The following is a 13,066-nucleotide window of genomic DNA, read 5'->3' as shown; positions in this document are numbered from 1 at the left end:
GGGGTGAGAGGGGGGGGGGGGGGGGGGGGGGGGGGGGGGGGGGGGGGGGGGGGGGGGGGGGGGGGGGGAGACAGAGAGTCTGTGGAAGCGGGGAGTGCGTCAGAGACAGAGTCAGAGAGGAGTGTTTGTACTTTCAGTCAGTGGTGGCATGCAGGAAAAGCAGGCGGCCTTCGGCCCCCGGCGAGCTCGCTCCCAGTCACAATGAAACTTTAATGAAGATGTGCCGCGGCTGCATGATAATGCTCAGTCTCAGGGGGGATCTGAGATGGGGATTGGCGGGAGTTTGGCTTTTGGTGAGTGTTTTCAAGCTGTCACTCAGCTTAACATGGAAAAGTTTAAACGTTCTGCATTCAGGGCACCGAGCTAAGAACGGCGTTTTGGTTTTTCTTTGGGCTTTTTTCAATTGATGAAATGTCGGGACGGAGAAATGGAGAAATGAGAAACTGTGCTGCACCTCTGTCGTCTATGATGGAATTCATTATCTAATACTAATATATAGATATACTGTATATATATATATATATATATACAGACTGAGTCAATGCTAATAGACACACCACCATATACTCCTGGTGAAAGTTTAAATATTTTAACAATAATGTAGAGCAGGGTTCTCCAACCCCTGGTCCGGGGACCATTGTCGGTCCATAGGTCATTTAGCACCGGGCGGCAGTGAAAGAAAATGTACTTCAGTTTTACTAATTTGTTCTGCTAATATTCCAATTGTTTTGTCATATTTATGAATTTGAATTCATTTCAATTAATCATGATCAATTATAATCATGATTAATGACAATTAATTGTGATATAAAGGTGTTAAATCAGATAAAACATTTTCATTTTTTTTCTTCAGCGCTGATAAAGTACTTCATAAACTGACCTGTGTACAGCCTGTGCAGTATTTGCACCAATTTCTTTGGGATATAAGCAGTGATCGTAGTCGACTTTTTCTTCTCCATGTTCCCCATTCGTCCTCTCCGGTACGTGTGCCTATATCAGGCAGCCGAAGTATTCTTGTCGTGTTCTCAGAGGTGACCTTTTGATCTGGGGCTAGTTTCCACAAAGCATTGATCTGTGCTCCTCTTTCTCCCACTCTCTTCTTCAATCTCCTCCATCAATCTCTCCAGACCTGCAGAGGATTGTCAGTTAGCTCACAGGAAATACAATCGCCTAATCTCTGTCAGAACTTTGGGCAAACAAGACGCCGCATTTGACATAGAAAACCTCCGATGGTAAATATGTTTTTGTGTGCAGAGGTGTCGTCGCGATCCACAGAGCAGAGTCTGACGCAGAGTGGCACATTTCATTTTTTCCAAGGATATTATCGGGGCAATTCTCTTTAAAACCTTGTGCACTTTCTTGTTGTTTGTCTGTGATGATCTGATATCATACAGTGTTATACCCTGCCCTTTGACCTCTGAAATTGGTTCCAACCTCACCCCCTCTCTACCTCGCAAAAAATAAAATAAAATTAAGCAGCAGAAAATATATGGAATTCCAATAGAAGGAGAATGTATTTGCCTTGAGGCCAGGCTGATAAATGCGTCCCTCTGATTAGTATTTTTAGTACATGGAAAGCTATGCAAATGTCAGTAAACACATATATTATTCATGGCTGTAGGAGCTTCTGTGCAACAATCTGCTGCTGATGTGACATATTACATTCCATCATTTAACCTTTCACTCATGAGTCAAAGTCTGGAAAAATTAAAATAAAGTAAGTTGTTGTTGTTGTTTTTTTTTATTTTATTTTATTATGAACATTTTATCCTCACACAGTACCCGGAACAGTTTTCAACAGCACATGCTGCAGAAGTAGATAATCCTCATAATGGCCTTTTTGTACTCAGCTCAGCAGCTGCTTTAGAAAACAATCAACGCACAGTCACTCTGGTAATAAAAAAAACTGATGAAGTTCACTTCAGGTGAAAAAAAAAATCTATGTTATACTGAAATACTACAGTAGTCAAGGTTGCACGGCATCAGTTTGTTGATCCCTGATAAGGTGAAAAGCTGCAGAGAAAAAATGAATTCACATCTCTTTTTTTTTTTTGTCTTCTCATCTCATATTCCTATTGTTTTTTCAGCAGGTATTTCACTTATAATCATGATGAAGCTGCTGGCTCTGCCATGGCTTTAGGGTTTATATATTCTTCATTTATTAGTGCAGCCAGAAAGGATGACTCATGTTTTCAGACATGTAGGATAAATACCTTTAGACCCTTCCTCCTCCTCCTACTCTCTGCGTGCTGCCGACAGACAGCAAACCCAGAGGAGTTGCAGAGATTAGTGTCTCTCACATGAATTTGCATGATGCTGAAAGGTTATTGATCGCGTTAATGATCAATAATGCTAAAAAATATTCAACCGTTTTGCATCGCCAAAAAAAACCTCGACTAAAGCTCATTACTGTACTAAGCAGCTGAAAAAAACAAAACGACGTCGACATTATTGAAAATAACAACCAAAGGTGAACACGATCTGTCAGATACATCGTTAGAATCATCAATATTGATGGTTTTTTTTTTTAAATTAGCTTTTGCTTCAGATGAGTAAAAACATCAGTAGAAACTGATGAATTATTTTTAGTGTAGCTGCTCTGGATTGATCCAGATAAGCTAGGCTAACAGTCTGTAAGTCCTCCTGCGTTATTCCCTTTAGGCTCCAGGTTTGAACTTAATGCTCCGACGTTAGAGTGGTATTGATCGTCTTACGCAACTTTCAGCAACAGAGAACGTCAAAGTTTTTTCTTTTCTTTCTGCCTTTTCAGAAATAGAAAGGATTATTAAAGTAACCCAAGGGTGGGTCGCAAGACTTTTTTTTTTTCAACTAACGTCTATTGACCTGAGTCGCGAGGGTTTTTGACTTTTAAAATATGGTTTCCCCTCGAAAAAAGGTTTGGGAAACACTGGTCTACTGGACCATAATAAAAAATAGGTTTTATTTAAAGGTGCAATAGCCCAAATATGCTATCAAACGCAACCTTAGGTTTTATTTAAAGGTGGAATAGCCCAAATATGCTAACAAACGCAACCCAAACTCTGCTTTCAGAATAAGAATCAGATGTACTAAACTAATATCCCTGTGGATAATTATTTCATTTTCATTTTCACTATCCAATATTTCTCATATTCTTTAGAGAAAAGAACAACTCAAACAAAATGAAAACAATTCATAAGAGTCGTTTTCCGGGTGTCACTGACCTGACTCACTGGAGAGGAACACGCTCAGAGTATCCACTGATTCTGCTGCGTTGTGATGTGTACTCTAATATACACTTGATATTTGTTTTCATCTGGGCTCATTTTACTTCTCATTCATTTCCTCCTGTCTTTTGTGTGCACCCGGCAGCTTTCTTTGAACTGAAAAACTTGAAAAACGAGATGCTACTCTTAAGATCCTTCCACATTTATGCTGGACCAAATATCTTTTTATTCCACATAGCGACATTAGCTTGAAGACTGCACTCTCTTCATCATAAGTCTACAACACTGAGGGCAAAGGTATCAGTGTAGCCACTGTGCTGTATTTTGTTTGTTTGTTTGGCTGCTTAATTAGAAGATCAGTCAGACCAGATGAGTAAATAAATTCTCAGTGCTGTTGCCATGGTTCCCAGAGCCCATCAGGGTAAAGAAGTCATTCATCTTGGAAACCTGACAGCTCATTTATTCCTGCATCTTTCAGCGAGGAACAAATGGCACAAACAAGTGACTATCTGTGCCGCACGTGTACGTGTACGATCTGTGTGGCTTTTGGTCGTCGGTTGTGGCCTCCGTTATTTAAACAAGAAGTCACAGGGGGAGTGGGAGCCATGATGAGTGTGGTGTCATTTGACTGAAGTGGTTTGTGACGCACAGAGACAACGTAACAATGAGCAGAAACATGCGAGGCATTTGAGGTTTTGATATCTGCTGTTGGATAGAAAACCGAGTGAGGTTAGAGCTAAAGCAATAGGGTAAGAGATCGTCAGTAGAAAACCGAGTGAGGTTAGAGCTAAACCAATAGGGTAAGAGATCGTCAGATGACATGTCCAATTATCCGATTGGATTTACTTCTAATATTTCATCTTTGTTATGTCACAGTGACAGAACAATTGGATATAAACTATTGAAAAATACATAAAGAGATACATTTTTACACATTTGAAGATGTGATATATTTTAAACTAACGGACCGACATGACCATGACCTACGGACCGGCCCCGGTCCCCAGACCAGGGGTTGGAGACCCCTGTTTTAGACCCCTGTATTAAACAGCAATGACACAGACTCACTTGAGTGACATGAGATATTTTAAGAAATTTTTTTAAAGATATGACATTAATGTCTCTGACGCATTTGTTTTTTATTTTTATGTTTTTGGGGTTTTTTTTCCACTTTCTCTTCTGTCTGTGAGTTTTGTTTGTCGATGAGTCACAGTGAACTGTACGGCACCAAAGAGGGAACAGGCCTCTGTGGTGACTCGTCTCGTTTTTTTTTTTCTGCAGGCACATTATTTCGCTCTTAACCTCAGGCAACTTTTTCTTCTTGTTGTTCTGCAGATGAAAAATAAGTGAGACAGGACGATCCATGCACCTCCTGGTATGCAGCTTCCACTGCGTCCAAAACTCATTATTTTTTATGAAACTAATTACTAACTTTCCTCCCCTGAGCCACGCTCAGATTACACTATTTTATTTCCCTGTCATTTACAAAGTCATCAGTTTCCTCTTTCCAACGATGAAAAAAGAAAAACATTAGCATCAGCGCTAAGCGGCATCTTCTGCTCCTGTCTTCGTCCTGGATGTTCGATCTCCACACTCCGCACGCTAACATTGTCGAGATGCTTTAACGAACGACCATCTGGATTGTAAGTTAATGATAACAGAAGAAGAAGAATCGTGGTGAAAATCAAAGAGTCATTTGACACCCTGAGCCCTAACTGTAGTACATTCATTAGCAGCTGATGCAGGCATACTTCATTAGGGACTGACTCATCTGCAACTCTCATATATTTCCTTTAAGTAATGAAGTCGACATCCTTGTCTGATGAGCTTTTAATGATTCTTAATGAGGCTGCTGGAAATGCCAATTATGTTCATGCGTATCAAATGTACAGGTGGACAACACAATGCCTATGGACGTAACAAAGCTGGAACAAAGTAGGGCCAACGAAGTAATGTTAATTTAATTTAATTTAATTTAATTTAAATGTATTTTATTTTATCAGATTTTATTTTATCAATTTTTTCTTTATTATATTTTATCAAATTGTATTTTATCAAATTTTATTTCATCAAATTTTATTTCATCAAATTTTATTTAAATGCATTCCTATCAGCTATTCTAACTGTACAAACATAAAGTGAGTACTGTAGTAGTTCATAGCCTGTTAAGTCCTACCCAGCTCCAGGATACAGGGTCATTAGTTTTACTACATTCAGATAAAGAAAACTTTAATCATCCCCTGGAGGCAATTGATAGAAAAACTACATAGACGTCCACTTTTTCTAGACACTTTCAGCCAAAAAAAACCCCAATAACTATGGGATCTCAGTATTGACCAAATACTGAAATAATAATTATTTTTTTAAGTTTTAGCAAAAAGGCATTTTCTCCAATAATTTATTAAATTCAGTACAATGTCTGCCCGTGTGTCCGCCTGCTCAGATTTCAAACCTTGTACGTAATATTAATTTAAGGTTGTCACATACACGTTGTACTGTATATACTGTATGTCCCACTCCAGTCGCTGGTGTTATTGTGTTGAATGAATATTAATGACCGCACTCCAATCCCAGTGCCATTGTTGCTGCTGTGAAAAGTAATAACTATGCCGCTGCTTACATCAACAACCTCTGAGGCACCGCGCTGCCACTGCTGCCCCACGGCCACGTTACAGCACGAGTCATTCAATCAGAGCGCCATGTCACTGACATACAAGGCTAACCCAGAGAGAGGAGAGTGGACGCAGTAACAAACAGTCGTCTATAGGGGCCACTGTTTGACATAATCTATCTATCTATCTATCCATCCATCCATCTATTAATCATCCATCCAATTTACCCATCCCTCCATCCAATTTGTCCATCCATACATCCATTCATCTATCTATCTAACCAATCTCTTAACTACAGAAGGTAGTGTTTTTTTATGTTTGTATAAAGCAGCGTCCTCTGCGTGTGTGTCCATCAGCTGTCTCTACTGTGTGGGTGTTGATACAGACGTTCAGAAAAGAGCAGTGTGTAGAGAAACATCACAGCGCCGGCTCCCACAGTGGTCCCCCACTTTTCTGTAATTTTCACACTAATACATACATTATCTTGGCTACATGTTGTTTCCCAGCTCGTTTGTGCAGTTCCTTGTGCACAGATAAAAAACCTCACAATATTTTTTTAACATTTTTTAAAAATCATAGGGTTTAATCGTAGGGTAGCTGTAGATTAATCATGATAAATCATGTGTTTGATTCAAAAATTATCTCGATATGCCGGAACAGGATGACAAATAACAAGTGGTATAGGAATGTGTTGAAACTGAATAACTAAGTTTCCTGTTTACTGAAAAAAAAACATTTTTCAAGAACATTTGAACACAGATGTTTTTTCTAAATACGTAAAAATACATGAAAAGTTGTGTTTCTTTAACTCACTAAAAATCATCTGTTGAGTAAAATTATTTTTTTCTTTTATAAGATTACAGCAACAGTTAGTTAAATAGAAGAAAAACTTTTTTTTTTTTTCCGGCTACTTGACAGTCAATCTGTGAAACTGCGCTGATCCACGGCGCAGAGCAAATATTTCAGTTCGTCAAATAAACAATAATGGGACACACTGTGTTCAGAATACACAAGTGCATAATACACCGGGAAGGTCAGACGTCCTCCTAATTGGTCCTGACAGCCAGTGTGTGGAGCGCCACGCCACTCTGCTGCCAGTTCTAATCACACATGCAGGTCTAATTTGACAAGGACATGTGAATAAAGGCTCTCACGAGAGTCACGGCTCAGGAGGGGAAGTGCTGCAGTAATTACAGACAGACAAAGAGGGGTGAGGCAGAGAGGTGGAGCGACTCGGTAAGAAGTCAGCTTGATGATGAGACGCCCACAGGTTGAACTGCTCCGCTTCTTAACCAGACGCACAACATAGTCAACGTGATTGCGGGTCCTGCTCACCTGTGACCCTGAAAGGATTGAGTGATGAATGAATGAAAGACTGAATTAATGATTTCCTGAAAACAACTACCGTATTTTCCAGACTATAAGTCACCCCTTTTTTTCATCCTTTGCGCGACTTATATATTAAAATATATAATCTCCCGTGTTTGCTATTTTCACACTGACAACTGCTAGAGGGCACTCTCTGCTACTCCTGTAACCGTTGAAAATTTACATGCTCGTTATTTTAACACTAACAGCCGCTAGAGGGCACTCTAGGCTTACGTACCAGTATCTGCTACTCCTGTACGACTGACACCTTACATTTGTTATTTTCATACTGACAGCCACCAGGGGGCACTCTAGGCTTATGTACCAGTATCTGCTACTCCTGTACCACCGAAAATTGACATGCCGCTAGAGGGCACTGGTGTGACTTTTTTTCTCCTTCGTTGAGCATTTTTGTGGCTTGTGCGACTTCTACTCCGGAAAAATACGATACACATTTTAAAGAACAATTTCTCCCCTCTTCAACTGAACTTTGTTTTTTGAGGTACTTTTTACATGAAGCTACATTCCTGCACCTTTCTAGGAACCTTTCTAGGAGATAAAGTCCTTCCTGAATCTGTGAAGTTAGACGTTACAGACAACCGATTTGTCACGTCTGTCGTGTCTCATTCATGTCAGTCTACTGTGCACGGATTATTCAAATGTTTGGCGACACCGTTCCGGCTGCATCATTCAGCACAGTCTCCGTGATGACTTGTTTTGTTCTTGATATAATGCAGCGTGTTGTGTCTTTGTGGAAAGATGTTCTCCCCTCAAATTGCTGCAGTCATGATCAGTGTGGCGCTGCAACATGAAGAGCGGCGTGTTGCCTCTGCAAAACTAATTGATATTCATCACTTACGTCCTTCTCATTTGGCAGCGTTGAATTTGCAGCGCCACGAGAGCGGCAGCGTTACAACACATCTGCATCAGAACGCCGGCATACAGTCCATCGCCGCTCGCCCACCTTCCCGCTCGTTCTCTGCAGAACGGCTCAGACCCTCAGGCGTCACACCAATGCAGCATCTACTTTGAATGCACTGTGTGCGTAAAGGTACATGCATTCATTGACTTCTCTCTGTGTTTGTGTGTGTGTGTGTGTGTGTGTAATGAGCAGGGAAAACCCTAGTGTCCATGATGCATAACAGTCCAGGTTTTACCCGTCACACCTCCATCCTCTAACCTCCAGGGTCGCTTCAACCGTGACCTTTTGTCATCACATTATACTGAAGTATGTGTCGGAACACACAGCACACGCTTCGGGGTGTGCTCCTATCACGGTGTATATACCTCAGTGAATCTCAACTGGTGGGTCGAGACCCAAATGTTGATCGCGGCCTAGTTTTTAGCGAGTCGTAGGCATTTGCCAAAGCAAAAAATAAATAAATAAATAAAACACAAAATACTGTTAAAAAAAGACCAATTAGCAACATTTAAAAGTGTTTTTCAACATAATTGACCTTTAGCGTTTTTTTAAGTTGGATTTTTCCACACGATAACCAGGTGCAAAAAAATTATTTCCTTTGTAAGATTCAAAATCAAAAGCTGACATTGAAGCTTGTTATTGTTGTTTTTTCGGAGGTGCGTCAGCCAGTTTTGGAATCCGCTGCTGTAGAACGCGAGAAAACCTGTATAAATATTCTGTGTCTTCCCTCCGTGCGTCCACTGCAACCCATCTTATGAGACCGCGCATGTTAAACAATTCATTATTCTCCGACTCTCTGTGCTGCAGAAACATGACTGTACATTTGCTGGAGTTGTGACTTGAATGGAGAATTAGGGAAACAGTGTACCGCTCTTACATAACACTGCAGCTACTTCTGAGTCTTTGGGATTCTGTGCAGTCGGCTTCAGTCGCTGTCTGCCCCGAAAACACATCACAAGCCTCTGTCACTGACGCACTCCACATCCTCTTGTCATCTGGCCCTTTATAGTTCTTGCATTCGCTTATTTTCTTCCGTAGCCGTTGACAACACACACACTCAGAGCTATTTACACACACAACAACACACGCAGAGCAAAGGAAGGAGAAAGTGAAAAGGCTTAGAGAATGCTTTTATTACATTTCATGCCTGCAGAGAAACTGATAAATATTTACCACTACCTGCACCTCTGTGTTCACACCTCATCCTTTGTGTTTCCCTGTAGCAGGGTCGCAGCGTTTTTTCATCTCATACGCAGTGTCACCGGAGGTGTCTGAACAAAGCATGCACGTCAAAGCTGGACAGCTCCAGTATCTCACGGCCATGTCACGGTAGGACTTTTGATGTACTGAGAACGTTAGTTCTATACACACTTGTTCAACAACAAAGTAAAAAGGAAAATTGACTTCTGAACTCGTAATGGAAAGAAGTGTCAAGTGTTGAAAAGCACCATAAAAGGGCTTAAAAACAGTCTTAGAAATTATAAAAAAAAAATTAAAAAAAACACTGTAGGGTCTGTTTTTAATTCAGCTAGGATAAAGATAGCCATGCACACTTTTAGCTCTTTAAATCAATGCCACGTTTTCAAAAGGACGGATCTATATTTAACCACCAGATCTCACATCACACCAAGTTAGATGTCTGGGTGATGTTAACTCTATATTTAAATATGGATTTATTTCTGATCTTCTGAAGGTTGTGGGTTCAAAACCACCTATAGTATCCTCCATCGTTTCATTTTTCTTAGTAAAAAAGTGTAGTAATTGAGGTGTTCAGATTTATCCCGGTACTGAAGGCCGCAGCATTGGGGTACTTATGGACTGGGCCGCAAGAGGGTTTTTTTTGGGTCGTCTCGCATCATGTTTCCTAGGAGTTTACGAATAATGTCTATTGACTTAGGTCGCGAAGGTTTGTGACTTTTCAAAATACGGGTCCTCAGAAAAAAAGAAGTTTGGGAAAGACTGCCCCTGGTGTTCAAGTATCACATTTCCATCTCCCTGTACTCTTCTTCCAACCACAAATACAAAAAAAAATTAAACAGAAATATTTTGATTATTTGAAAATGAATAGTATTATTATTATTATTATTAAATGTCCCCTGGTCAAATCTGCCTGTCAAATATGTGTACTAGTACTCACTAGAACCTCACTTTACCTCAGTGCAGTAGTGTAAGAGAGCATTTGTCGTGCAGCTGTGATTCTCCGTCCTTGCCTGTGCCTGTGTTGTTGGTTGAAAATCCTCCGCCGATACACACAGGCCCACTCTCATCTCCTCCACAGTCCCCGGAGCTGGCGCGGCTCTTGTTGGGTCCTAGCGGCAACTGGGAGTTGGGCCCTCAGCCAGCTGCTCTGAAATAAATAAAACTGCAAATTCGCTGGAACAGGTTGTCCTGTAGGATTGGGCTGTGTGTGCGTGGATGTGTTTGTGTGAGTACATGTGTGTGTGAGAGAGAGGGAGAGACAGGGAGGGAGAGGGAGTGCCTGTCAGAATAAGCTTATGGTGGCAGGTTTTTCTCATGTTCATTTAGATCAGAACAACACTGAGCTACACAGAGCTAATTAGAATCATTACCTGACCAGAATAAAAATGCGTCGTGAAACCAAGCTTAGCAGCTTAGCGGAAGATTCTTCTGATAGTAAAAAAGTGAAACTATACTGTTTGTATATGTCGAGTCCAAGAGATCTACTTCAAGTGCAAAATTCAATTACCACATTTTCCGGACTATAAGTCGCACCGTTTTTCATCCTTTGGCTGGGTTTGCGACTTATACTCAGGTGCGACATATATGAAAATATATCATTTCCCATGTTTGTTATTTTTACACTGGCAGCCGCTAGAGGGCACTCTAGGCTTGTGCACCAGTATCTGCAATATCTGTACCAATGAAAATTTACATGCTTGTTGGTTTGCGACTTATACTCAGGTGCGACATGATACATATGAAAATATATATACTTTCCCATACAGCCACTAGAGGGCACTCTGTCTGGCTGCTGCGACATACTTTGGAGCGACCTATAGTTCGGCACTCTATCTGGCTGGTGCGACTTATATTTTAGAGCGACCTATAGTTCAGAAAATATAATATAGTTAAAATCTAGGCGTGGCTGTGGATGTGAGGGATACATCCTAATACTTTTCAAGTTTCTACTTTGTCAGACATACAGTACAGGCTTTAAAAACTCAGTGCAGTAGATGAGAAAATATTTTATTCACTGACAGCATTGAGTCTAATTACAGACTATGTTTTACAACTGTTTGATAAAAAGGACTTCTTCACTGACAGCATTGAGTCTAATTACAACTGTGTGTTTAAAAGCACTTGTTGCAGCAAATTTCTGAAGCGATATAGAGCACGTTCCATAATCGACAAAAAGTAAAAAAAAAAAACTATTTAATTACTAATGGAGAAACTTTATTGAAGTTTTTTTTTCATCACGCAGTTTTTAGCGCAAACCTTTTATTCATGCTGCTCTTTGTTCGCCGGTACAAATGAGAACAACATCCCACTGCACTTAATTTAATTTGAATTTTGACATTTGGATTTATCACTTGAGCCTGTTTCAGACAAAAGAGACGATTGCAATCTCTGCGCTCTTATCTTCCGCTGAGAGAGTCCTGAAGAGAAAAAAAAAAAATAAGATCCAGACAATTGGCTTTCCACCAATTCAATCCTTTTCTCGTACAAACACTTTCCTACAACCAATTAATGGACTGATACAGCTCCTCGGAGTGGGCCGTTATTTCACTTTAATTCTTCACATGCACACGTAAAAACATTTAGTGTAATTGGAAGGAGCAGCTCATCAGTCACACTCACAATGTGATCGAAAAGTCGAAAAGTGGGGTTTTTTTTGCAGAGGCAAACCCTTTCCTCCTTCCACTGATTTTATTATTTTATAATTGACTTAACCGATAATCATAATCACTTTTTAAAATGGGTGATAATTTATTTTGTGCAGAAGGAAAATTCACACAGAGAACGCATCAAGCTGCGATGCGGCTGCGTGCTGCCACTAGGGGCTGCGCGAGATAAACATCTGATTGCTGAGTGTTCTCTCCATTAGCAAAAGCTAAAAATCGCATGCTCACGGTTGGACATGTACGTCTGTGTAGCACCTTGTCTGTCAATGTGACGATTCCTCGACTCGACTTTGACGTTATTGTCAGGTTAGTTGGCGTGAAAATTCAAAAGTCGTTTTTGTGAAAAATGACAATATTAAGGTTAAGTAAGGAATGTCGTTTCATTGTCTGTCTTCACTGACCTTTCTTTTTTTTCCCCCCTTTGCCTTACTGCACTTCATAGCTAACATTCATTAGGACAGAGTGACATCGGCCGGAATGAGTGTCACATTTGATTTATCAGGTGTTTTTTAATGCACTCGTTAAATTTATGTGTCTGTACTTCCTAGTTGATTGTTCACCATCGTTAACAGTTCTCACTGCACTTATGACGATACCCAGACGCCATAGCTACAGATACGACAGCTGCTGGTTCTGCTGGACACCTGGGGCTCGAAACACGACTAGTGAAGCATCGGTTCGGCTGTCCTTCAACAAGAGGAAAGTAGTACTGAGTACTGCACGTCCAAGCTCCCTGCGTCTAATATATTTGTTTTGAAGGATTTTTTGCAAAATTTTGCATTATTTGAGTCTTTTCTTTGAATTTATGAATTAAATAATATTGTGCCATAAAGCTACAGCTTTGTGCTAAATTCCACTACGTTAACATACATTTTAATGAACGTGACATTTCCGACGATAATTAACTCATCTAACGACCTACGGGTTTTATCAGAGCACCGAATGTCTTAACGATAATAATTAGGTTTTCTTGCTTAAACTTGTCTTCCTGGCTTAACTAAAGCAGAAAAACGTAAGGCTGACCTTTTCTTGAGCTGACGACTGTTCTTTTCTGTACAGAGAGTCTGAAGGTCGGCTGTACTTTAGTGAGTGAAA

General features: G+C 40.4%; 1 protein-coding gene across 2 annotated transcripts in view; it reads left to right on the top strand.

The window, feature by feature from the left end:
- The window catches only part of LOC103380721 (uncharacterized), a 24,813-nt gene extending 16,327 nt beyond the window's left edge, over nucleotides 1-8,486 (top strand). For both annotated transcript variants that reach the window (XM_008312776.3, XM_025057008.1), the window contains one exon: nucleotides 8,078-8,486. The gene's annotated coding sequence lies outside the window, so the exon portion shown is untranslated. The remainder of the gene's footprint in view (nucleotides 1-8,077) is intronic.
- Nucleotides 8,487-13,066: the final 4,580 nt, after the last annotated feature.

The sequence above is a fragment of the Cynoglossus semilaevis genome, chromosome 7, assembly GCF_000523025.1.
Source record: "Cynoglossus semilaevis isolate Cse_v1.0 chromosome 7, Cse_v1.0, whole genome shotgun sequence".
NCBI lineage: Eukaryota > Metazoa > Chordata > Actinopteri > Pleuronectiformes > Cynoglossidae > Cynoglossus > Cynoglossus semilaevis.
Note: the sequence above shows the minus strand (reverse complement) of the source record. Positions and strands in the feature narration are given on the sequence as shown.